General features: G+C 51.1%; 1 long non-coding RNA gene across 1 annotated transcript; it reads right to left on the bottom strand.

Annotated features, from left to right (window-relative positions):
- Positions 1-12,573: 12,573 nt before the first annotated feature.
- LOC310697735 lies at positions 12,574-24,929 on the bottom strand. The gene is made up of 3 exons (XR_014521177.1): positions 21,655-24,929; positions 13,639-15,103; positions 12,574-13,557 (listed from the first exon to the last, which is right to left on the bottom strand). It is a non-coding gene; the product is annotated as an uncharacterized lncRNA (long non-coding RNA).
- Positions 24,930-25,685: the final 756 nt, after the last annotated feature.

Genomic DNA, 25,685 nt, shown 5'->3' with positions numbered 1-25,685 from the left:
TCACTCATCTTTTCTTCTGCCTCCTCCCCCTCGCTCTCTGTTTCCTCCCTTGCCCTTGCCTCTGCTCCTGAACCCCTGACAATAATAATAATAATAATAATAATAATAATAATAATAATAATAATAATAATAATAATAATAATAATTTATTATTTGTACCCCGCCCATCTGGCTGGGTTTCCCCAGCCACTCTTGGCTGCTTCCATAGAAACCAAAATACAGTAAAATATCACAGATTAAAAACTTCCTTGAACAGGGCTGCCTTAAGATGTATTCTAAATGTCAGGTAGTTATTTATCGCTTTGACAGCTGATGGGAGGGCGTTCCACAGGGCGGGCGCCACTACCGAGAGGGCCCTCTGCCTGGTTCCCTGTAGCTTTGCTTCTCGCAATGAGGGAACCGCCAGAAGGCCCTCGGCGCTGGACCTCAGCGTCCGGGCAGAACGATGGGGGTGGAGACGCATTTTCAGGTATACTGGGCCAAGGCCGTTTAGGGCTTTAAAGGTCAACACCAGCACTTTGAATTGTGCTCGGAAATGTACTGGGAGCCAATGTAGGTCTTTCAAGGCTGGTGTTATGTGGTCTCGGCGGCCGCCCCCAGTCACCAGTCTAGCTGCCGCATTCTGGACTAGTTGTAGTTTCCGAGTCACCTTCAAAGGTAGCCCCACGTAGAGTGCATTGCAGTAGTCCAATCGGGAGATAACCAGAGCATGCACCACTCTGGCGAGACACCCCGCGGGTAGGTAGGGTCTCAGCATGCGTACCAGGTGGAGTTGGTAGACAGCTGCCCTGGATACAGAATTGACCTGCGCCTCCATGGACAGCTGTGAGTCCAAAATGACTCCCAGGCTGCGCACCTGGTCCTTCAGGGGCACAGTTACCCTATTCAGGACCAGGGAGTCCTCCACACCAGCCCGCCCCCTGTCCCCAAAAAACAGTACTTCTGTCTTGACAGGATTCAACTTCAATCCATTAGCCGCCATCCATCCTCCAACCGCCTCCAGGCACTCACACAGGACCTTCACCGCCTTCACTGGTTCTGATTTGAAAGAGAGGTAGAGCTGGGTATCATCTGCATATTGATGGACACCCAGTCCAAACCCCCTGATGATCTCTCCCAGCGGCTTCATATAGATGTTAAGTAGCATGGGGGAGAGGACGGAACCCTGAGGCACCCCACAAGTGAGGGCCCAGGGGTCTGAACACTCACCCCCCACCACCACTTTCTGAACACGGCCCAGGAGGAAGGAGCGAAACCACTGTATAACAGTGCCCCCAGCTCCCAGCCCCTCTAGACGGTCCAGAAGGATGTTATGGTCGATTGTATCAAAGGCCGCTGAGAGATCCAGCAGAACCAGGAAACAACTCTCACCTTTGTCCCTAGCTCGCCAGAGATCATCAACCAGCGCGACCAAGGCAGTTTCAGTCCCATGGTGAGGCCTGAATCCCGATTGGAAGGGATCCAAATGGTCCACATCCTCCAGGCGTGCCTGGAGTTGTTCAGCAACCACGCGCTCAATCACCTTGCCCAAGAATGGAAGATTTGAGACTGGGCGATAGTTGGCCATACTGGCCGGGTCTAAAGATGGTTTTTTAAGAAGCGGTTTAATGAGCGCCTCTTTCAGCGGATCTGGGAATGTTCCCTCACAGAGGGAAGCATTCACCACCCCGCAGAGCCCATCGCCCAGCCCTTCCCGGCTTGCTTTTATTAGCCAGGATGGGCAAGGATCAAGGAGACAGGTGGTTGGTTTCACGCGTCCAAGCAGCCTGTCCACATCCTCGGGGGTAACGGATTGAAATTGATTCCATGCAACTTGACCAGACAGATCTCTGGCACTCTCCCGCCCCGGCCCTGCTCCCACGGTCGTGTCTAGCTCCTTCCGAATATGAGTGATTTTATCTGCAAAAAACTTAGCAAAATCATTGAAGGAGATCTTGGGGTCTTTACAAGGCCCTGGTGGTAAAGGTGGTTCCGTTAAATTGCGAACCACCTGAAAGAGTCTCCTGCTACTGGTGTAGCAAGTGTAGGTGTAGGGGTAGGTGTAGGTGTAGGTGTAGGGGTAGGGGTAGGGTTACTTTTAGTGGTAGGGTTAGGATTAGGGTTAGGAATAGGATTAAGGTTAGGGTTGTGCGGGGACTCTCTTCTACAGCTCCCGAAATTGCCTCTGTGCATGCCTAGACTCCGGAAATCGCTTCTGTGCATGTCCACAGAGCCAGAAATTGCTTCTGGGTTAGGGCTAGGGTTTAGGGTTAGGGTTTTGGTTTGGGTTAGGGGTAGGGGTAGGGGTAGGGGTAGGGGTAGGGGTAGGGGTAGGGGTAGGGGTAGGGGTAGGGGTAGGGGTAGGGGTAGGGGTAGGGCTAGGTTTTAGGGTTTGGGTTTAGGGTTAGGTTTAGGGGTAGGGGTAGTGTTAGGGTTAGGGTTAGGGCTTAGGGTAGGGTTGCGTGGGGGCTCTCTTCCACAGCTCCCGAAATTGCCTCTGCGCATGCCCAGACTCCGGAAATAGCTTCTGCGCAGGGTTTGGGTTATGGTTACGGTTAGGGTTAGCTGTAGGGGTAGGGTTCGGTGTAGGGATGATTAGTAGGGTTGGGTTGGGTTAGGATTAAGAATAGGACTAGTGATTGGGTTAGGGTTAGGGTTAGGGTTAGGGTTAGGGTTAGGGTTTGGGTTAGGCGTAGGGGTAGGGGTAGAAGTAGGGTAGGGTTAGGGGTTAGGGGTTAGGGGTTAGGGGTTAGGGGAAGGGTTAGGGTTAGGGGAAGGGTTAGGGTTAGGGTTAGGGGTAGGGGTAGGGGTAGGGGTAGGGGTAGGGGTAGGGGTAGGGGTAGGGGTAGGGGTAGGGGTAGGGGTAGGGGTAGGGCTAGGGCTAGGGCTAGGGCTAGGGCTGGAGCTAGGGATAAGGCTAGGGCTAGGGCTAGGGCTAGGGCTAGGATTAGGATTAGGATTAGGATTAGGATTAGGATTAGGAGTAGGAGTAGGAGTAGGAGTAGGAGTAGGAGTAGGAGTAGGGTTAGGGGAGGGTTAGGGTTAGGGTTAGGGTTAGGGTTAGGGTTAGGGTTAGGGTTAGGGTTAGGGTTAGGGTTAGGGTTAGGGTTAGGGTTAGGGTTAGGGTTAGGTTCAGGGTCAGGGTCAGGGTCAGGGTTAGGGTTAGGGTTAGGCGTAGGGTTAGGGTTAGGGTTAAGGTTAAGGTTAAGGTTAAGGTTAAGGTTAGGGGTAGGAGCAGGGGTAGGAGTAGGGGTAGGGGTAGGTGTAGGGGTAGGGTTACTTTTAGGGGTAGGGTTAGGATTAGGGCTAGGGTTAGGGTTAGGGGTAGGGGTAGGGGTAGGGGTAGGGGTAGGGGTAGGGGTAGGGGTAGGGGTAGTGGTAGGGTTAGGGTTAGGGTTAGGGTCAGGGTTGCGCGGGTTACGGTTATGGGTAGGGGTAGGGTTAGGTGTAGAGTTAGGGTTAGGGTTAGGGTTAGGGTTAGGTTTAGGATTAGGGTTAGGGGTAGAGTTAGGGTTAGGGTTAGGGTAAGGGGTAGGGGTAGTGGTATGGGTAGGGGTAGGGGTTAGGGGTAGGGGTAGGGGTACATGTAGGGTTAGGGGTTGGGGTTGGGGTAGGGCTAGGGCTAGGGCTAGGGTTAGGGTTAGGGTTAGGGTTAGGGTTAGGGTTAGGGTTAGGGTTAGGGGTAGGGGTAGGGGTAGGGTTAGTGGTAGGTGTAGGGTTTGGGTTTGGGTTTGGGGTAGGGGCAGGGGCAGGGGCAGGGGTTAGCAGTAGGGGTAGGGGTACGTGTAGGGGTAGTGGTAGTGGTAGTGGTAGGGGGAGGGCTAGGGCTAGGGCTAGGGTTAGGGTTAGGGTTAGGGTTATGGGTAGGGGTAGTAGTAGGGGTAGGGGTAGGGGCAGGGGCAGGGGTTAGGGGTAGGGGTAGGGGTAGGGGTACGTGTAGGGTTAGGGTTAGGGTCAGGGTTTAGGGTTTAGGGTTTAGGGTTAGGATAGGGGTAGGGGTAGGAGTAGGGTTAGTGGTAGGGTTAAATGTAGCTTTAGGGTTAGCGTTAGGGTTTAGGGATAGGGTTAGGGTTAGGGTTAGGGCTAGGGTTAGGGCTAGGGTTCGGGTTCGGGTTTAGGTTAGGGTTAGGGTTAGGGTTAGTGCTAGGGTTAGGGGTAAGTTTTGGGGTAGGGTTAGGGCTAGGGTTAGGGGAAGTGGTAGGGTTAGGGGTAGGATTAGGGTTAGGATTAGGGTTTAGGTTAGGGTCAGGGTCAGGGTCAGGGTCAGGGTCAGGGTCAGGGGTAGTGGTAGGGCTAGGGGTAGGGGTAGGGGTAGGGGTAGGGGTAGGGTTAGGTTTAGGTTTAGGAATAGGCTTTGGGCTTTGGGCTTTGGGCTTTGGGCTTTGGGCTTTGGGCTTTGGGCTTAGGGCTTAGGGGGTTGGGGTTGGGGTTGGGGTTGGGGTTGGGGTTGGGGTTTAGCTTAGGGGTTAGGTTTAGGGTTAGGGTTAGGGGTAGGGGTAGGGGTAGGGGTAGGGGTAGGGGTAGGGGTAGGGGTTTGGGTAGGGGTAGGGGTAGGGTTATGGTGGTGCGGGGACTCTCTTCCACAGCTCCCGAAATTGACTCCGTGCATGCCCAGCCTCCGGAAATCGCTTCTGCGCAGGGGTGCTTTTCAACATCTGTGAATGCGCAGAAGCATTTTCCGGCACCGCAGAAATGTGCAGAGGCAATTTCTGGCATGGCACTGCGCTGGTCTGGCCCATGGATGATCTCCACAGGAGTGATCTGGCCCATGCCCAGTAAGCCTTGCCAACCCCTGCCCTACACCACACTGGGTCTCTGGTGAAGCTGGGTCATGTATGTGGTGGCTTAGTCCCCTTCCTTAGGCCCAAATGTCTTTTTTTAAAAAAAAGATATTTATTAAGGTTTCAACATATTACAAAATATGCAAAAAACAAAAAACAAAACGAAAAAGGAATTAAAGAGAAAAAATAGAAGAAAAAAGTAAAAATACAAGATAAAAACATTTAAAAAACAGATTAGTCTTTCCATGTCTTATCTTTCATTTCCTTGTTTCCCCGACCTCCTCACACCTCCCTTAGCAAATCCTTTCCCTCTTTAATTTTATCTTAATCTCTTATCTTAAAATATAATAGCTTTAAATTTTCACCTGTTAATAATCTATTTTTACATATTCCTTTTAACATTGCTTCTTAAAACCACTTAACTTCAGTCCAACTTTATTCTAACATTCATTAATTTTACAGTATTTTTGTAGATAATCTTTAAATTTCTTCCAATCTTCTTCCACCGACTCTTCTCCCTGGTCTCGGATTCTGCCAGTCATTTCTGCCAGTTCCATGTAGTCCATCACCTTCATCTGCCATTCTTCCAGAGTGGGTAAATCTTGTGTCTTCCAATACTTTGCAATAAGTATTCTTGCTGCTGTTGTAGCATACATAAAGAAAGTTCTATCCTTCTTTAGAATGGCTGCTTCTTGAAAACACAGACATTTTGGATTTAGAAGGTTTTAATAATGTATTTGGATGGCATGCATATTTGTGGTATGATAAGGTCAAATTACATAAAGCATTTAAAAATCATATTGTTAGGAAAGCATTGTTTAATGTCTGGATAAGATATGAGGACCTATTGGAAAACAAGGTGGCTGTCACCGATGGAAACGAAAGCTCTGAAAAAGCTCGATATGGAGGTCAAATGGCCGAAATATTGGGAAATTTTGGAACAAGAAGGAGACAAATTGAAATTGCAGAGTTTTGAAAAACTAAAAAACAAAGTGCGTGATTGGCTTCATTATTACCAAATAAGAGAAGCATATAATTTGGACAAGAAAATTGGATTCCAGGTGGAAAAATCAAAATTAGAAACAGAACTGTTAGAACCCAAAACCTAGATTCTGTCAAAGATGTATAACTTGCTGTTGAAATGGAATACACAGGATGAAACGGTGAAATCTGCAATGATCAAATGGGCACAAGATATTGGACATAACATTATGTTTGCTGACTGGGAACAGTTATGGACCACAGGTATGAAGTTTACGGGTTGTAATGCCTTAAGAGATAATATGATGAAAATGATTTACATGTGGTACATGACACCAGTCAAGCTTGCAAAAATCTATCATTTGCCCGATAAAGCCATTTCCGACCTGGGAGGAGAGGGGGTTGCGGGCAGAAATCCCTCCCACATCCCACGCGGGGCTGGCCTTTGCCCCCGCGAGATTAGGGAATCCCCGGGCGTGTCGGTGACCCGGCCCACCAATCAGCGGACCAGGGAGGCGTGGACTAGCCTATTTAAGGCTAGACACGCCCGGGGACCGCCCTCTTTGCTCCTTCCAGCTGAGCGGGTTTTTTGGAAGCTGTTTTCGTCGCCGTTCCGCCGCTGTTGCGTGACTCACCTTCTGCTGCATGCTGGGCTTCACCCTCCTGAGCTGAAATCACTGAAATCACTGTGAGACCTTGGTCTCTTGAGCTGAAATCTCTCTCTCGTGGTGAGCCTTGCCGGGCAGCTAGAAGGTTGGAAAAACGCGATTGGCCGCGCGGGAATCGTCTCCGTCGTCGGGTTTGCCTGGTGAGGGCGCGCACTTCGCCATTCTTGGACTCTGGAGGATCGGGCTGCACAGCTAGCGCCGTGATCGGATCCGGAGAGCAAGAGGGGTAACGTACGCTGAACGGAGCGGCGCGCCCCGGTCCGCAGCCAGCTTCTGTTGCTTCCGGCTTGCTCGGGGGATTACTTCCCGGCTGCTGCCTCCAGTTTCTCTCTAATTCTCCGGTGTCCTGCTTGCAGCTGTTCTTCTTGCCTACCTTTGCTGACCCCGGTTTCCCCACTTAGCGACCGGACCGCTTCTCCTCCATTCTAACCCTTCCCCCCCCCAGCTTATTCTGCCCTTGTGTATTTGCGTCTCTCATTGTGGTTTTGTCTTCAGCTTTGTTTGCGTTGTTCTCGCGGGTCTTGTTTGCCAGGTTGCCGTGGTTACAGCAGCTGCCTTGCCTCCCTTGCCTGTTCTTTGAAGCTGTGGCCGCCATTTGCTTTAAGGGCTTTATTAAGTGCAGTGTATCAGCGCCACCTTTGTGGGCACACGTTTTGTAGTGCGAGCAGCCATCTTTGTGGAGGCGGTTGGATGGTCGCCATTTTGGGAAGGGCCACGTGTTGAGGCTCGGGCGGCCATCTTAAGTGTGGCGTGTGCCGGTGGGGGATATAACTTCGGTACAAGCCTCAGAATTTTGAACAGAGATAGCGGTGCAGCGAGTGGCGTTTAGGCAGCCTAGCCTTTTTCTTTTCGCTTGGTAAGGGGATCCTTGCCTTACACGGTGTCGGAAAGCGTTCTACTTGGGCGCTATCTTTGGGGGGCGCACGTAGGAGTCGCGGGAGCGGCCATTTTGGTTGAGGGCTCATAGCGGTCGCCATCTTGGTAGGGTACGTGTGGTGGCCCGGGCGGCCATTTTGGGTGAGGCGCTCACTGGTAGGATTACATTACTAACGTAGCTTCGCATTCTCATTCAGATCGTAGCAGGCAGAGGATAGACGGACGCTGAACTTATTTCATTTAGTTCTCGTGCCTTATTTAGGCCGGGATTAAATTGCTAAGGAATTTATTCCTTTTCGCCGTTTAGTTTTGCAGGATCAGTGGGCGTTTAATTTGGCAGTAAGACAGAGGGCTGTGTGAGTTTATTGCTTTATGGTGCATGGTTTATTATATAGTATTATATATATATTGAATACTTAAATATATAAATAAATAAATAAGAACATATAGACAAATTAATAATTAAATAGATAATAAATAAATAAATACATAATAAATAAATAAGCTCAGAAGTGGTGCCACTAGCTTCTTAAAGAGTGCTGCATACAACAAAACCACTGTTTGTTTGTCGAATTGTGTCGCAAGCAGTATTCTAATTTTAAGTGTGAGCTAAGCCTGTACTCATAATACTGAACGCGGTAACCAGCTCATACTCATTTGGTAGCAGCTAGGATTGTGCTGATAATACTGAACTGGGACATAGCCAGCTCTTGCTAGGCGCAACAGCGTGCCAAGTCTCTGTAGACAATTCTGAGCTGAGCACAGCTTTAGGTCATCTTAGGGAGCACTGTACTAGCGGAACACACAGTCCACCTAAGGGGGCAGCACCGTATTATTGAACGAATAGTCTTGGTAGCTACCCCTGACACTTCAGTATAACAAATGGCTTCCGGTGGGGACCAGCAACTATCCACCTCAGGAAATCAAGCGGCACCCGCCGCAGGCAATGGTGGTGCCCAGGTGCCGGCCATGCCATGCGACCCTCAAGCTTTGCCCAATTTTTCATGGCTTTTGAAACTTTTTACAAACAGTGCAGGTCCAGAGGGACTTTGTCCCCTCTGTCCCCTGAACCATCACAGGACGTGATACCGGATACTCCTCCCAGCTGTCAGGGGCAGCAGGGCAGCTCAGTCGGGGGTGGGGCTAGCACCCAGTTGGACACAGCAACCGTAAGCCACCCTAATACCCGTGCCCAGTCAGCCATCACTAGGAAAGCCAACCAAAGCAGTGGTAAAGGAAAGGCGCCTGCAAAAAGTACCGGGAAGGGGAGAGCTACGTCCGTGGGTGCCAGTGGCAGCGCTGTCTCACACGTTGTAGATATTCCTAGTGTGTTTCAGGAGCAGCAGCCCCAGCACAGCTCTACCGAGGACAGTGCGGGCTCCGCATTGGAGGAGGAGCACGTGCAGCCTCAAGTTGCCCAGGCAGCCGCCAGCATGAACCCAGCCAACGTCGAGGCGCAAGGAGGGAAAAGAAAGTCCAAGAAGAAACATACCTCTTCAAAGAAGAAAAGAAGTAAGCAGTCCGAGACGGAGGACGACTCAGGTACGTCATCCTCGGATTTGGATAGCGGGGGCCCCATGGATAGCTACTGGGGTCTGGGTGAAGCGAATCATGGGATCCCACTTTGGGCACATGAAAGGAGGGCCAATTCCCATCGTAGAACCTTTAATGGCGTGCTAGAATGGAAGGATGGTGCATTGGTGGAGGATGTAAAAGTCGCCACTAATCAACCCACCGATTATATTTTGGGGAACCATTTGTCACAGAAGAAGAGGAATAAGATCCTCAATGGTGACTATGTGGACATGTTTACACTTCTCCCCCCGACTAAGATAACAGGAAAAGGTGAGAAGAGGCGCTCCTACGGTAGGCGAAGGTATAGGACGCCTAGGGCAGAGCGCACCTTCGAGAACTGGCTGGATGGATACCAGGTTTTTATGGGAGTTGTTTGTGCGGCTTATCCGCGGCGCTCCATGGACTTGGTTGCTTACCTGGCTCACGTGAGGAGGGCCCACGCGCTCGCGGGGGAAATTGCCGCTTTAACGTATGATGAGAATTTCCGTAGAAACGCTTCTCTCCTGCCTTCCACGCGATGGGATCTAAGAGATCCTAATTACTGGGGCGAGGACGTCAACCCTTACATCGGAAAGAAAAGCCAAGACTCAGCCAAGGCGGGTAAGACAGAGGCTAATTGGCGCCGCCATTGCTGGGAATACAACAGGGGTGTATGCTCGCGACCCTCCTGTAAGTATCTTCACGAATGTGAGCGGTGCTGGGGCAAACACCCTGCCTCGGCATGCTTCAAGAACAAGCAGCAGCCCTTTCAGGGAGGCGGGGGTTCTCCCACAGTAATAACAGGGGTGCCCCCGGATCCTCCCACCAAGGGCCAGGTGGCCGCCAGTAACTTGCATCTTGGCCTAGCCTTCTCCCCCATCCGTCTTCAGCCCCTCAAAACCCTGTTGGATCAATATCCCGATCGAAAAGCTGCGCAGTACCTTTGGGAAGGGTTCTCCACGGGTTTCAGGATCCCTGTGTCTTTTCCCCCTAACACCGGGGACCCACAAAATCAGAAATCAGTCAGGGAAAGGCCAGAGGTAGTAAAGAAAAAGATAGAGAAGGAAATCAGGGCAGGTAGGGTGGCAGGTCCTTTTGTTGAGCCTCCAGTGGAAGGACTTCACCTATCCCCGTTAGGCATTGTACCAAAAAAGACCCCAGGGGAATTCCGCATGATCCACAACCTCTCATACCCAAGGGGAGGCTCGGTTAATGACGCGATCCCCCAGGAGCTTTGCACAGTGAAATACGCCTCCTTCGACCAAGCAGTAAAAATGATCCGATGATGGGGAAAGGAACTATTTGTGGGATTGAGTGTAAGTATGTTTGAACATTTTTAAGGATTGTAAGAAATGTATGTTTGTATGCTTGTATATGTGTATTAATGATGAATTTAAATTAAATAAATAAATAAATAAATAATAATAAAAATGATCCGCAAATTTGGGCGAGGGGCACTTCTTGCCAAATGTGACATTGAGTCGGCGTTTCGCCTTCTTCCCGTCCATCATGCGGACTTCCGTTGGCTGGGGTTTAGATTCGAGGGGGCGTATTTCATTGTCAAATCAATGCCTATGGGCTGCTCCGTGGCATGCTCAGCTTTTGAGTCGTTCAGTACATTTCTTGACTGGGCACTACGCTCTAGCACAGGGTCGTCGGGAGTATCGAATTACCTCGATGATTTTATTTTGGTGGCAGATAGCAGGCAGCGGTGCTCCGCCCTCCTGGAGGCTTTCACAGCCTTAGCAGGCGAGCTAGGGGTGCCATTAGCTGCACAAAAAACCGAGGGTCCATCCACCTCATTGGTTTACCTAGGCATTGAATTAGATACAGTAGCCCAAACGTCCAGACTGCCTCGGGAAAAACTGTGTGCCCTTAAAGAAACAATACTACAGCTTTTGCCGCTAAAAAAGGTGACCGTAAGGCAAATTCAATCCCTGCTAGGTCACTTAAATTTCGCTTGTAGGGTAGTGGCCCCGGGTCGCCCTTTCTGTGGCCGGCTGGCAAGACTGTCGGCAGGTCTCAGGGCACCACAGCATAGGGTTCGCCTCTCAAAAGAAGTCAAGGCAGATTTGGAAGTCTGGTTGCAATTCCTTGAAAATTATAATGGGATATCCCTGTGGCAGGATTCCTTGGCGCTTAATGCCGACTTCCAGGTCCAGTCAGATGCTGCGGGGTCCCTGGGTTTCGGAGTTTATTTCAGGGGCCAGTGGTGTGCAAAAAGGTGGCTCAAAGACTGGCAGGGCCAGCCCATCTCTCGGGACCTCACATTTTTGGAATTTTTCCTGATCTTAGTGGCAGTGCACCTCTGGACAGAGCAGTTTTGCAATCATAGGGTCTGCTTCAACACAGATAACCAGACAGCTGTAGCGGTTCTTGCCAAGCAGGCCACCCGCTCCGCTAGGGTGGGAAACTTGTTGCGGTGCCTCGTCCTCCTGTGTCTTGAGAACAATATATATTTCTCGGCCAAATTTGTGCCCAGCATTAATAATGACATCGCGGATGCTCTGTCTCGCTTTCAGATGGAGCGCTTCCGCTTATTAGCGCCGGATGCAGAACAGTCATCGATGCCTTTCCCGGAGCATCTCTGGAGTCTTGGGAGGAAGAAGTGTTGAAGGGAGTATTCGGTGCAGTTGCCCCTTCCACAATGAGATCTTACAAAAAAGCGTGGGCCGACTTCCTAGAGTTCTGCAATAAGTTTTCCAAGTCAAAACACAACCCGGTTCCCTCAGCGAGGGAAGTCCTCCACTATTTAGCTCACCTGAGGGAACTGGGCAGGGCCCCTAGGACTCTCAATATTCAGTCCGCAGGGATTTCATATTTTTGCAAAACATTTTTCGACACCGACCCTTGTGCCAAATTTATAGTGCGTAAGGCTTTAGAGGGGTGGCGCCAGCAGCAACCACCTGGTTCTGACATGAGGAGGCCCATAACTTTTGACATTCTGACCCAAATACACAAAAAATTACGTGCCATATGCTGGTCAAAATATGAGGCTCGCCTGTTCTCGGCTGCTTACTCCATAGCCTTCTTCGGGGCCCTTCGCATAGGGGAAGTGGTTTGCGACGGAGGGGCGTCCCAAGCCCGGAGGGGTATCCTCTTAAGTGATCTGACCCTGTCAACAAACGAGCTTATAGTCCAAGTTCGGAGCTCCAAGACCGATCAGCAGGGGAGGGGGGCCCTTCTAAGGTTACCGTCAGTGCAAGGCCCTGGCCCATGCCCGGTTAGGGATACGAGGCGTTTTCTTTACCTAAGGCCTGGTAGCCCAGGCCCCCTCTTAATTCACGCCAATGGCTCACCTTTGGCCAGGCACCAGGTTACACGGGTGATGCGAAGGGCTTTGGCTGCATGTGGGCTACCCGCGGGTGAATTTGCGGCTCACTCTTTTCGGATCGGCGCTGCAACCACGGCGGTGCATCTTGAGTACTCAAGTTTCATTGCTGCAAGGTGGGGCCAGTCCTTGGAGGAGCCAAGATGGCGACGGACACAGCAGCCTAGTCAGACTCCTCTCCTTTTAGTTAAGCTTTTAAGTAGTTTTTAAAGTAGTTTTTAGCCGCTTCCTGGTTTTAAACTCTCAGTTTTAACGTCTTATCAGCTGTTTTATCACCTCCTTGCTTCCCTTTGCTTTTAGTTTATTGTTTTATTGTTTTTATTGTTTTATTGTTTTACTGGAGTACGGCGGAGCAGAGCAGGTTGAGGGAAGCCACTATCTACCTCCGAACAGAGCGCTGGCCAAACAGAGGAAGAAAGTCAAACCAACACTACTGGTGAGGCCTTCGGGAGTTTCCCTTTTATCTGAGACCGACCCGCGGTGGGCCCTGCGATAAGCTCCGAAGGAGGATTTTTTATATTAGTCTTAGTCCTGGTGGGAGTAGGACTTCAAAGGAATGGTCTGTGTTGCTTACCGGTAGTCTCCTTGTAGAACTAAATTGCCGGACTGTGAGGGTGAAGGTGAAGACGCTGACTTTCATATGAACAGACAGTGAAATATACCCCCACTGCAAGTGCTGGCAGGCTTGAAGGAAATATTTAGTTGACGTTAAAATACTATCCCCCCTCTACTCGATATCTGAATTATGGGATATGGGAAACGTCTTAGAGATTCGGAGGAGACAGTCCCCATTCCCTTTCCGAGATCAAAGCAAACAAGGGTGGAACCATGTCACTTTAAGGAAGGGAGTAATCTACTGGATTGTTCCTACACGGTAGAAGCTCAGAACCGTTTTAACCCTCTGATTGATTGCGTGTCAGCACTTAAAGACGAAGAGCGAATAATACCTCAAATAACAAGCAATGTGGGCAACAGTAAGAGTGTAGTCTCTCCTCAGAAGGAGGAACTGGTCCTTGGCACAGCCAATCATATGACATTTGAACAGTCCCATTTAATAATCAAAACCTTGCACTGTATATTCAAAAGACTAGATGATCTTTCGTCCCAGCTGCACAGCCTCCAACAAAAGCTAGTTACTACTTCTCCAGCGTCAGCCGGTGTTAAGTCTCTTGAAGAGAGGAAGGGGACGAGGAGTTTGTCCTTAAATAACAAACGTACTGACAAATTTAAATACAACCTTAACCTTCAATTAGGTCATCAATCCTTGATTTTAACACCAAGGAAAGTGTGCCTAACTATACAAAATGGGGACCCAAGATGGAGAACTCTGGGCGGTGCCAAGGAACTCCTAATGGTGCTTTTAAATATGGAGGCAACACAAATTGACCTCTGTGCAGTCCTCCCCCTTGTCTATCATCATAAATCACAGAGAGTCCTGCTTGCGTTCCAATCCACAAAAAAAATTGACCTCTGTGCAGTCCTCCCCCTTGTCTATCATCATAAATCACAGAGAGTCCTGCTTGCGTTCCAATCCACAAAACTTCCCGCTATCATATTACGAAGGAAAGCATTTTTGTTTCGCTGTGGGATAGCACCAACGAGAGCCTTTATAGACCCTACGCCTAAACCCCTACTGTTGGAGGCAATAACCAAAGAGGGCTTAAAATCTGCTAAACCCGATCCACCAGTGGACACCGGAGTGGGTGTTCTCCCCCAGGAGATGAGTCATGTGGCCTCCACTCCCCTAGCAAAGAACAATGACCATCCGGAAAGTGGCCTGACACCACCAGAAGAGATCAAACTCATTGCCTCCTTTGCAGATTTACCAGCGGTGGAACAAAAAGAAATTATTAATAGGCTCGAATTGCTTAAAACCCAACTTATCAGGAAGCTCAGCACCAGAATACCTATGTACAGCGAGCATGACATCCTAGAAGAACCAGTTCATATGGATATCACAATATCTAATGCTAAATGTATATCGGTAATGGAGGATAAGATACAACCCCAAGAAGCAACTACCAGTCCTTCCCTCCAACCAGAACAACCCTCCGTGCTCTTAATAGATTTACATGACCGTCCCTTGATAAACATACTTGAAGAAAGCAGCACACAACAGGAAAAATCCCCTTCTACACATTCATCGATGCCAGACCTGGAACCTTCTTATAGCACTGACCAATCAAGAGAAGAGGTGCCTTTGCCAACCTTCCCAAATAGCCCACTCGCCCAGCCTTATTCCTCTTTGCGGAGTATTATGGATTCAACAGCAAGACCAGTGACGGAACTGATTGAAGATCCAACAGGCCACATAAATCAAGTAGCCCAAAAGACCAGTAGCAGGCTACAGAGAGACCAAACTTCTGACGAGATAGATGGACCACACCGGGTGGCCCACCAAACTCTTTTGGAAAAGGGGGCCGCCCCTGCTCAAGGTCCTACTCCTAGTAGATCGAGTGGCCAAGTTCAACAGTCAGACAACCTTGTAAATCCTCCCACTCAGCTTTTACGAGAGGTTTTTCATTAGAGGAAGATAACTGATTTCTTTATTGGCTCCCCTCTTCCCGTATTAAAGTTGAGCCAACCTTCCGAATGACAGTCAATTGGAGGAACGAGGAAACCCCAGCCTTCAATATTAAGTTGGAACATTGCTGGATGGAAAAGTAAAAAATCAGATCCAGAATTCCAAAAATATATTAATTCCTTTCTTATCATACTATTACAAGAAACTTGGGTGGTGGAGGAAATTGAGTTAAATGGCTTTGAGTTTATATGTCTGCCTGCTAGCCCGTCAATGAATGGTGGCCGCCCTAAAGGTGGCCTTACAATTGGTATCTCCCTTAAACTTCAGGCTAAACTTTCACTAGTGCACGCATTTCCGCCTTATGCTATTACCGGACTGATCTCTGGTGGAAACTTCTCTTTATTGGTTACTGTCAGGGGTTTAGGAGCAGAGGCACGGGCAAGGGAGGAAACAGAGAGCGAAGGGGAGGAGGCAGAAGAAAAGATGAGTGATGACGACGACCCGAGATCTCCTAGTCTTTCCAGTGAATCAGAGGATTCACAGAAAGGAGCACCAGTGGCCAGGGCAAGGGGGGAGTCTAGGGGGGCACCCCAGGAAGATAGAGCCAGAGGGGACTCAGGGGGGAGCAGCTGGAAATCGGGACCAGCGTCACCGCCAGGAAGCAGGGAAGAGGAAGGGAGCCAGGGGGGAAGCGCTGGCAGCTCACCACAGGAGGGAGGGCATGAGTCAGGAGTGGCCACACCTCCATCGGGGAGCGAAGAAACGGTTAAGAGGAAAGTGGAAGGTTGGGCGCGCGCGCCAAGTTCAAATGCAGAGGAAGGCGGCGCAGTAAGCAGCCCCGAAAGGGAACCAGGTCCTAAAGCCCGGCGCAAGGAGGCAGGAGGGTCCGGGTCAGCGTCAGAAGAATCCCGGAAGGAAGAAGCCCCGGGGGGTAGAGGGACCCAGAGGAGGACAGTCAGGCGGAAAAGGTGGAGCAAGGCTAGGATATTAAGTTGGTGCACATGGGGCGGAGACTCAGACGGAGCTTCGCCGATCTAGCTACTAGACGTAGAGTTGCGCGCAGCAGCGTGAGAATGGAAACTGTAATTCAATAAAGACTTTTACTTAATGATCGCTGGCTAGCGTGATCCTCTGTGAGCTAGGATCTTCAAGCAGCTCTGACAGTAAGCTCCGTCTCCCGATTGTGGGCATCTACAGCCTCGAGGAGGGGAGAGAAACAGGTGCCTACTAGCGAGCTCACGAACGGCAGACGACATGACGGCTGAGCAGCAGATAGAGGAACTCAGAAAAGCAGTGGCACAACTGAATGCCGAGGCTCTCGCATCCAGGAAGAGAGAGGAGGAGGCAGCTGCCGCCTGCAGGGATCTCCAGGTCAGGTTAGACGTGCTGACAAAGCAGACACCCCGGCAGGAGGGAATTGGGTTGGCGAGACGGACAGGCGGGCTGGTCTCTCACTTCGATGGGAACCTGCAACAGTACCCCAACTTTAGAGCCGACGTACTGTGCGCACTGCAACTGCTGCATAAAGACTTTAGAGATGAGCAAGAGAGAGTGGGATTCATCATGTCCCATTTGCATGGGGATGCTAAAGCATGGCTACGCAATTTATGGAGAGATAAGGATCCGGCGCTCCAGAATGCAGATGCCTTTATTAAAGCGATGGATGGGTGTTTTTTATCAAGTATTGACGTGGATCTTGCACGGAAGGAGGTGCATGGGCTGAGACAAGGGAGGGCCAGCGTCAGGCAGTATCATGCCCGCTTTTTCGCCTTGGTCAGTGCCCTGGAATGGGACAGAGATTCGGCTCCTGTAAGAGACCTCTTTTGGGAGGGGCTGCACAACTCGATTAAAGATGAGATCGCGAGGGGGGAGAGACCCCGAACCACCCAGGAGGTCGTTCAGAGGGCACTGGCAGTGGGGGTGAGGCTGGAAGAACGTCCGTGGAGCAGGGACGAAGGGCGTGGAGGGCGCGAACCAGCCAGGGGCCCCTCCTTCCTTCCCAGAGAAGCAGCGCGGGCGCAATCCACGCCTCCGCCAGGAGGAGGAGCCGAACCTATGGAGGTTGGAGGTGCAAGGGCTCAGTCAGCAACCAGAGCCCTAGCACCGGCAGCAGTGAAAGCGAAGCCTCCTAGAGGGAACAGGAAGTGTTACGTCTGTGAGGAGCCAGGGCATATGGCAAAAGAGTGTCCCCAGAGGCTCCACAAGCTTACTGCAGCCTCGGCAATGGTGACTGCAGCAACGCAGCAAGGGGGACCACAGCAGGGAAACGACGCAGTCTGGCTGGAGGAAGAGGCCCTGGGGCCCAGCCAGACGTGTTAGTGACGCAGTCCCCAGAGGTTTTACAGCCCGTGAACCCCCTCCCGCCCAAACCAGTGGTGAGGCTCACCGCATCTCTCCAGCTGCCCAATGGAATCACCACTGACGTGCCCATCACAGTTGACTCGGGCAGCAACGCGGACTTTATAGGGCAGGACTTTGTCGACAAGCACGCTATACAGTTGCTGCCGGCCACACTGCCCCTGCAGGTTGTCACGGTGGATGGCAGGGAGTTGCTAGGGGGGCAAGTGGTGAAGCAGACGCCGCCCATGGCGATGCGACTTGGAAATCACAAAGAAATCATCAGCTTCAATGTCACTCAACTATCGGATACGCCCATTGTATTGGGAATGAGTTGGCTGGACAAGCACAGCCCAACGCTGGCTTGGTACCAGAGGCAGCTGATCTTCGGCTCTTCCTTTTGTGCTGAACACTGCATCGTGCCCCGGCAGGAAGGAGAGGAAGAGGAGTCACAGCTGCTGCTAGGCACGCTGCAAGCGATTCCCCACAAGTACGCAGAATTTTTGGAAGTTTTCTGCGAGAAGGAGGCAGACAGGCTACCCCCTCACAGACCATATGACTGCAAGATTGACCTGCTGCCGGGGGTGGCGCTGCCTAAGGGGAAACTGTATTCCATGTCAGAGGACGAGCTGCAGGAACTCAAACAGTTCATAGATCATAATTTGGAGCGCGGTTTCATCCGAGAGTCCAAGGCAGCGGGGGGCAGTCCAGTATTCTTTGTTAAAAAGCGAGACACGCCCCAAAAAAGACTGGTCGTGGACTATCGCATTTTAAACAATGGGACCAAGCCGTCGGACTTCCCCATGCCCCAAATCGACGACCTCCTGGCGAAGGTGCGGAAGGGGAAAGTGTTCACCAAGTTAGACCTGCGAGGGGCGTACAACCTCATTCGTATGCGGGAGGGAGATGAGTGGAAGACGGCCATGTTCACGCCACTGGGTACCTACGAATACAGAGTTATGCCCTTTGGATTGCAAAATGGCTCCCACGTTTTTCAAGCTTTCATGCATCACGTGTTGGCGGGACTTCTCTACAAGACGTGCGTCTGTTTCTTAGATGACATCCTGATCTTTTCGGAATCGCAGCAGGAGCATGACAGACACGTCAAGGAAGTGCTGACCAGACTAAAGCAACATAGGCTCTACGCCAAGCTGGAGAAGTGCCAATTTGACGTGACGGAGGTGGATTTTCTGGGCTACAAGTTGTCTGACAAGGGGCTCGCCATGGACAGCGCCAAGGTTCGCGCGGTATTGGATTGGAAGAGTCCACGCAACCGGAAGGAGGTCCAGAGGTTTGTCGGCTTTGCGAACTTCTATCGCAAGTTTATCAAGGGCTTCGCTATGCAGACAGCGGCCATCACAGACACGCTTAGCTCCAAGAAAAAGAAGTTCGTTTGGACAGAGGAGGCGGAGCAGTCCTTTCAGGCACTCAAGCGTCTCTTCGCGTCGGAAGAGCAGCTGCTTCACGTCAACCCCAGCAGGCCGATGAGGGTGGAGACAGACGCCTCGGACAGAGCCGTGGGGGCGGTCCTGTTGCAAAAGGACCAGCAGGGGGTGTGGCGACCGGCAGCGTTTTACTCCAGGAAGCTCAGCAAGTCCGAGCAGAACTACACCATCTGGGACAGGGAGTTGCTGGCCATTCATGCAGCGTTCAAAGCGTGGAGGCACTTCCTGATCGGCGCCAAGCACACGGTGCAGGTTTGCACGGACCACAAGAATCTGGAGCACTGGCGCACGGCACAGTTCCTAAACCAGAGGCAGATACGTTGGGCTGAGTTTTTTGCGAACTTCGACTTCCGCATAGAGTATGTCCCGGGGGACACTAACATCATGGCGGACGCCCTCTCCCGTAAGCCACAGTATCTGGAGGACGCAACGCCAGCGGCCGCCATGCACATCTTCGCACCAACAGTATGGGCGTGCGCCGCGGCCACCGTGGACCTGGAGGCGGTGCGACGAGCGTTGCAGGATGACTCCTTCGCGCAAGCAAAGATGGCAGAGGTGCAAAGGGGCACGGCTGCGGCCGACGGTTTCCAGCTACGAGATGGATTGCTCATCCGTAAAGGGGCCATCTACGTGCCGGGAGACGACCTTCGCGCCAAGGTGCTGCAGCAGCTGCACGACGCGCCCACGGCCGGGCACTTTGGCAAGGAGAAGACGGTGGAATTAGTAGCCAGGGATTTCTGGTGGCCTGGAATGAGAGGGGAGGTCGCAGACTACGTGGCGAGGTGTGACACCTGCCAGAGGGCCAAACCAGTGCACAAACCGCCGGCCGGACTGTTGGAACCGCTGCAAACTCCGGTCGAACCTTGGGAAAGGGTGGCTCTGGACTTTGTCACGGATCTGCCCAGCTCGAGGGGCAAGACGGCAGTGCTGGTGGTGGTGGACCTGTTTTCCAAGATGGCGCATTTCATTCCGTGTGCTAAGGTGGCCACGGCGGAGCAAACCGCCAAACTGTTCATAGACCACGTGTTCAAGGTTCACGGTCTGCCACGGTCTATTCTGTCCGACCGGGGGCGGCAGTTCATCTCGAATTTCTGGCAGAAGCTGATGGGCTTCCTGAACGTCAAGATCAACCTGGCGTCGGCGAGACACCCGCAGACCAACGGGCAAGCGGAGCGGGTCAATGCCATCATGCAGCAGTACCTGAGATGTTATGCAAATCAACAGCCTGCGACGTGGGTGGATTACCTGCCGCTTGCCGAGTTCGCCTACAACAACACGAAGCACGTGTCCACGGGGGTCACGCCGTTCTTCGCCAACAACGGGAGGCACCCCAGAACCTTCCCGGGACTGGAAAGAATGGGGGAGGGGGAGCCGCAGACAGCAGATGCGTTCGCGTCGGAGCTGCAGGAAGTCCACGATCAGCTGAGGCGCCACCTGGAGCTGGCCAAGCACGCATACAAGGTACAAGCGGACAAGCACAGAAGGGTTGGCGAAGAGCTCCACGTGGGAGACTGGGTTTGGTTAGCAGCCCACGCAGTGCCGGCCAGGTCGTTGGCCAAGAAGAAACTAGGGCATAAACAACTGGGGCCCTACCAAGTCGAAGAGCAGGTCAATCCGGTAGCTTTCAGACTGGCACTTCTGGAGGGTTCCAGAATGCATCCGGTATTCCACAGATCGGTGCTCACTCCCTACAAGGCACCGCACAGGTTCCAGGAACCCGGAACGGCGCCGAGTCCGGTCAGAGACAGAACAGGGCACGCGGGAGTGGCACAGAAGGAGCGCATCAACGAAGTCACGGAGATTTTGGACTCCAGATGGGGGGAAGAGGGGGTAGAATACTTTCTCGCCAAGGAGGGCACCCCGGCCAGTGCGAACAGCTGGGTGCCGGGCTACGCCTTGGACGAACCTCTCCTCAAAGACGAGTTTCATGCCCTCTTCCCCCATAGACCTATGCCAGCAGACTTTTTCGACGACTGGCTTTTCAAGCCCACGCTTTCGGCCAGCACTTTCCGGGGGTTCGACTCGGACGAGGACCCGACACAAGACGTCCGTTCCCCGGAGGGGTCACCCTCGGGATCTGCATCAGAACCCTCGTATTGGTGGGACGATAGACCAGAGGAGCAGTTCCGCAGACGGTGGCTGGAAGGCCCAGGACGAGCAACACCGCCAGGAGGAAGTGAGGGAGAGACGGACATGGACGTTTTCGGGGACGACCCTGGTTTCGAGCACGGCGGCACAGAGATGGAAGCGGAGGTGACCGTTGTCGACGAGAGCAGGGAGGAAGACCCGCGAGACTTCAGATGGAGGCCCGCCACGGGAAGCGACCGATATCCGACGTTCGTCCCTTTGCAACAGCAGCCCCCAGCTCCAGCACCGGAAGGAGGGGAGGGGGGAATGGGGGGCTTCGAGGGGGGGATGGATGTCAGGGGTTTAGGAGCAGAGGCACGGGCAAGGGAGGAAACAGAGAGCGAAGGGGAGGAGGCAGAAGAAAAGATGAGTGATGACGACGACCCGAGATCTCCTAGTCTTTCCAGTGAATCAGAGGATTCACAGAAAGGAGCACCAGTGGCCAGGGCAAGGGGGGAGTCTAGGGGGGCACCCCAGGAAGATAGAGCCAGAGGGGACTCAGGGGGGAGCAGCTGGAAATCGGGACCAGCGTCACCGCCAGGAAGCAGGGAAGAGGAAGGGAGCCAGGGGGGAAGCGCTGGCAGCTCACCACAGGAGGGAGGGCATGAGTCAGGAGTGGCCACACCTCCATCGGGGAGCGAAGAAACGGTTAAGAGGAAAGTGGAAGGTTGGGCGCGCGCGCCAAGTTCAAATGCAGAGGAAGGCGGCGCAGTAAGCAGCCCCGAAAGGGAACCAGGTCCTAAAGCCCGGTGCAAGGAGGCAGGAGGGTCCGGGTCAGCGTCAGAAGAATCCCGGAAGGAAGAAGCCCCGGGGGGTAGAGGGACCCAGAGGAGGACAGTCAGGCGGAAAAGGTGGAGCAAGGCTAGGATATTAAGTTGGTGCACACGGGGCGGAGACTCAGACGGAGCTTCGCCGATCTAGCTACTAGACGTAGAGTTGCGCGCAGCAGCGTGAGAATGGAAACTGTAATTCAATAAAGACTTTTACTTAATGATCGCTGGCTAGCGTGATCCTCTGTGAGCTAGGATCTTCAAGCAGCTCTGACAGTTACAAATGTCTATTTCCCCCCGGGAGGGTTAGCAGCTGATCTTACTTCTAGATGGGAATCCCTAGAGGATTTTTTACTTTCTTGTTATCTTAAATATCCTAATGTCCCCTCCATTACTGGAGGCGATTTTAACGCTCGGATAGCCTCAAATCGGGAGGCTCTTATAAAGTCTAAATGGTGGGTCGACCCCGGCGCTCAAACCTACGATCTAGTATATATCCCCACTAGAATATCAAAGGATGTAAAAGTCAATAAGGCGGGAGTGATGCTTTATCAGGTGACTTTACGCCTTAATTTAATTATACTAAATGGTAGGTGTCCTCCAGATATACCAGGAGAGTTCACCCACCTGGGGTTAAAATCAAACAGTGTTCTTGACTATGTATTGGTTTCCCGGGATCTATTTTTGAATGTCACCTCTTTTAAAATTGATAATGCCCAATTTAGTGACCATCTTCCCCTGACAACCAAGTTATGTGTTGACTGGCACCTGCTCGAGCGCTCCCACCCAATCCCAGTGATTGTGGAGCCGTCCACTAAAATAAAGGGGATTAGATGGTCCCCTGCCCTCGCCCATAGATATACGGATTTTATCCGAGAAAAGTTTCCTGGTGATCAGCCGGACGTAGGAATAGTCCCGCGTGATCCTATTACCTGTATGAATTTTTTCTCTTGCCTGATAGAAGTTTTAACTCGCTTTTTTACTTCCCCAACCTATGGAGTTAAAAACGATTATTTTAAATTTGGCGCCCCTTGGTTCAACTCTGCTTGTAAACTAGCCAGACTCCATCTACATACAATATATAATGACTATAAACTTTCCGGCGCTCTGGCCTTACCTCCATCTTATTCCCTGGCTAAAAAAGCATACAAACAGGCCCAGAAATCGGCCAAACGGGAATGGCATTTAAATCGCTGGCAGACTATAATTTCTGCCTCAAAATCTCATAACTCCCGGAAATTTTGGTCCTTAATAAAGGGAAGAAACACGAAATACCCCTTAACGGTGATCCCGGCCCCTACATGGGAGCAGTTCCTGAGAAAATATTTCTCAGTGGCAGAAGCTCCGGCCACTCACTGGAGACCTTCTAATCCCCTTCCCGTCTGGCCCAATACCGACCCTGCTGAAATCCTAGAATTGATAGCTGAGCTGAAAACTGGTAAGGCCCCTGGGCCAAATTTGGTCCCTGTTGAGGCTATAAAGCTACATTCTGCATGGTGGGCAGGGATTTTAGCTAAAACGTTTGACGCAATAAATGCCACGGGCTTAATACCAGGAACGTGGAAGGAGGCCATTATAATTCCTATCTACAAAAAAGGCCCTCCCGGTGACCCAGGGAATTACCGGAATATCAGTCTGCTATCGTCCATTGGGAAAATATATGCCCGTTTTTTGCTGGCAAGGTTGATGAAGTGGTCAGTTGAGGCTGACCTGATTGGGCATGAGCAAGCTGGATTTAGATTAAACCGATCCACAACAGATCAGGCAATTATTCTTTATCACTTAGCCCGGAAATACTCGACACCTCGACGGGGCCAACTTTGCGCAGCCTTCATAGATTTGAAAGCTGCGTTTGATAGTATTCCGAGGCAATTACTATGGGATAAACTTGCCTGCTGGGGAATAGATAGAAGGCTCCTGTGGCTTATCTCCCAACTTCATGCCGGGTCCGTGGCCAGGGTAAGAATATCCCCTGCTGGAGACCTAACTAACCCAGTGCCAGTAAATAAGGGTGTACGCCAGGGTTGTATTTTAGCGGCTCTTCTTTTTAACTTCTTTATCAGTGATATGAGGAACCCATTAATCGACTCACAAAAATTTATCCACACCCCCCGTATAGCAGATTATCGTTGTCCTTTACTTCTCTACGCAGATGATGCGGTACTACTCTCTTACTCCAGAGTGGGTTTAAGGAGGGCACTAAAGATTTTTGCGTCATATTGCCATTCTAATCATCTGTCTATCAACCACACCAAGTCCAAAGTACTGATATTTTCAAGGAGTCGAAAATTATATTCATGGAAATTGGAGGGCACGAAAATCGAACAAGTACATCAATTTAAATATTTAGGAATTTATTTTCAATATAATTTAGGGTGGAAAGCGCACGTTGAATATCTTCAAAACAAGACAAAAGCCCTATCACACTCCCTCCTCCGTTTTTTCTACTCTGAGGGGGCCTTATTCATCCCTGCAGCCTTGAAAGTGTATAGCATCAAAGTGATGGCCACAATGGCCTATGCTGCACCTTTATGGGCTGCCTTTGCAAACCTCTCACCTTTAGAGTCGCTTCAAAGCCAATTCTTACGCCGACTTTTAAAACTACCAACATGCGTAAGTAATGCGGCTATTCGCTTAGAAATGAAGATCCCCTCAGTGGAGTTAGTTTTATGGAGGAGAGTTTTGATTTATTGGATATCCCTATGGCATAAACTCCCGAACCACTATCTCATTCAATGCATGTGGCGGGATGACTTCACAAATTTGTGGTCAGGAAAAATCCATGCCAAATTGCTGTCCTATGAGATCTCGCCCACGGAATTGCTCAAACTGGATCTAAACGCGGCAAAAAGGTGTATAAATCAAAGGCTGGATGATGTGGAGCTATACCAAAATTTCTTAGCTGGTGGTGGAGCCTGCTCGCCGTTAAATCTCGGCATAACCCCTATCTATCGTGCTCTGTCCTACTTAACATCGCTTATAGCCGCATCTCACCGATATGCCTTCATTAGAGCCAGGTTCAATGTTTTTCCAACAAACGTGCTGAGACATAGATTCACTAAGGGCCAAGTCCCTTCAATGTGTGCTTGTGAAATGAAAACATCTGAATCTTTACATCATGTTATGTTTATCTGCCCTATGTACAGTTCAGCTCGTGCTAGTATACTAAACTCCATAATCCAGCCTATGGCTGACAAACCAGTAGACCTACAGCTTGCCTGGGTTCTTCAAGATGTAGATCCTTATATTACTCTACAGGTTGCTAAATTCCTAACAGCCGTCCTCTCGTACAAGAGACGGAATGGAATGTTAGCTGATTATTGATAGTTATAAGAATTTTTGATATTGACATCAGATATTGATTTTAGCGTAGTGCCTAAATTTTTAACTTTAATCTTAAATTTTTGTTTTGATTTGCCAATATTTGTCCTTGTGTGCTGTGAATTGTGTTATATTACTTGTGGCTTGTACGAGACCACTGTTTTATTTGATTTGTTTTGTGTGTTGTGCTTTATGATGGGCGTAAAGCCGAATAAACATTTTGGCTTGGCTTGGCTTGGCGATGCATCTTGGTCTCTCCGCAGAGAGGATAAAGGATCTGGGCCGCTGGAAGTCGAATGCATTCAGAGCTTATGTAAGAGGGACTTTATGACCAGTGGGTGCACGCCTGACCTCGCTTTCCCTGTCTATTTCCTTTTCAGAATGCCGAGGGGTACACATCTGGCTGGTAGGCCATAGTATCGTGCATTGGGCCAGGCTGCGTGCAATGAGTACCGGGCTGGGTAAAAACTTGAACTTGCCAGCGGGTGTCCAGTTGACCTGGATGGTGAGAAGAGGCATGCGTTGGTGCGAATTCAAGCCAGCTGTGATGGCGAGAGCTGCCTCCGAGGGCCCACCTGATGCCCTGGTTATACAGTTGGGGGGAAATGACCTAGCGTACCGCAAAGCTATTGACTTGAGATGGAACGTTTTTGACGACTTTGCAGAATTGATGGCGGTTTACCCAAACGTGACTATTTTGTGGTCCTCGTTGCTTGAGAGGAGGACATGGAGGGATTGCTTGAGCCCGGTTGGAGTCAATAAGGCAAGAAAGGTCTTGCAGCGGGCCGTGGAGCGTAGAGTGGCGGCTCTGGGCGGGTGTGTCATCGGCCACCCTGGCATCCAGTACAGCAACGAGGCCCTCTACAGATGCGATGGCGTGCATCTATCTGACGTTGGAAACGATATCTGGTTGGGGGACATCATAGCAGGGATTAGGAGTTGGTTACAGGCTTGAAGGTATTGGCGGCGAGCTTCGCTCGAGTGGCGGTTA

Source organism: Podarcis liolepis (assembly GCF_965112155.1).
Source record: "Podarcis liolepis genome assembly, chromosome: W".
NCBI classification, from domain to species: Eukaryota; Metazoa; Chordata; class Lepidosauria; order Squamata; family Lacertidae; genus Podarcis; species Podarcis liolepis.
Note: the sequence above shows the minus strand (reverse complement) of the source record. Positions and strands in the feature narration are given on the sequence as shown.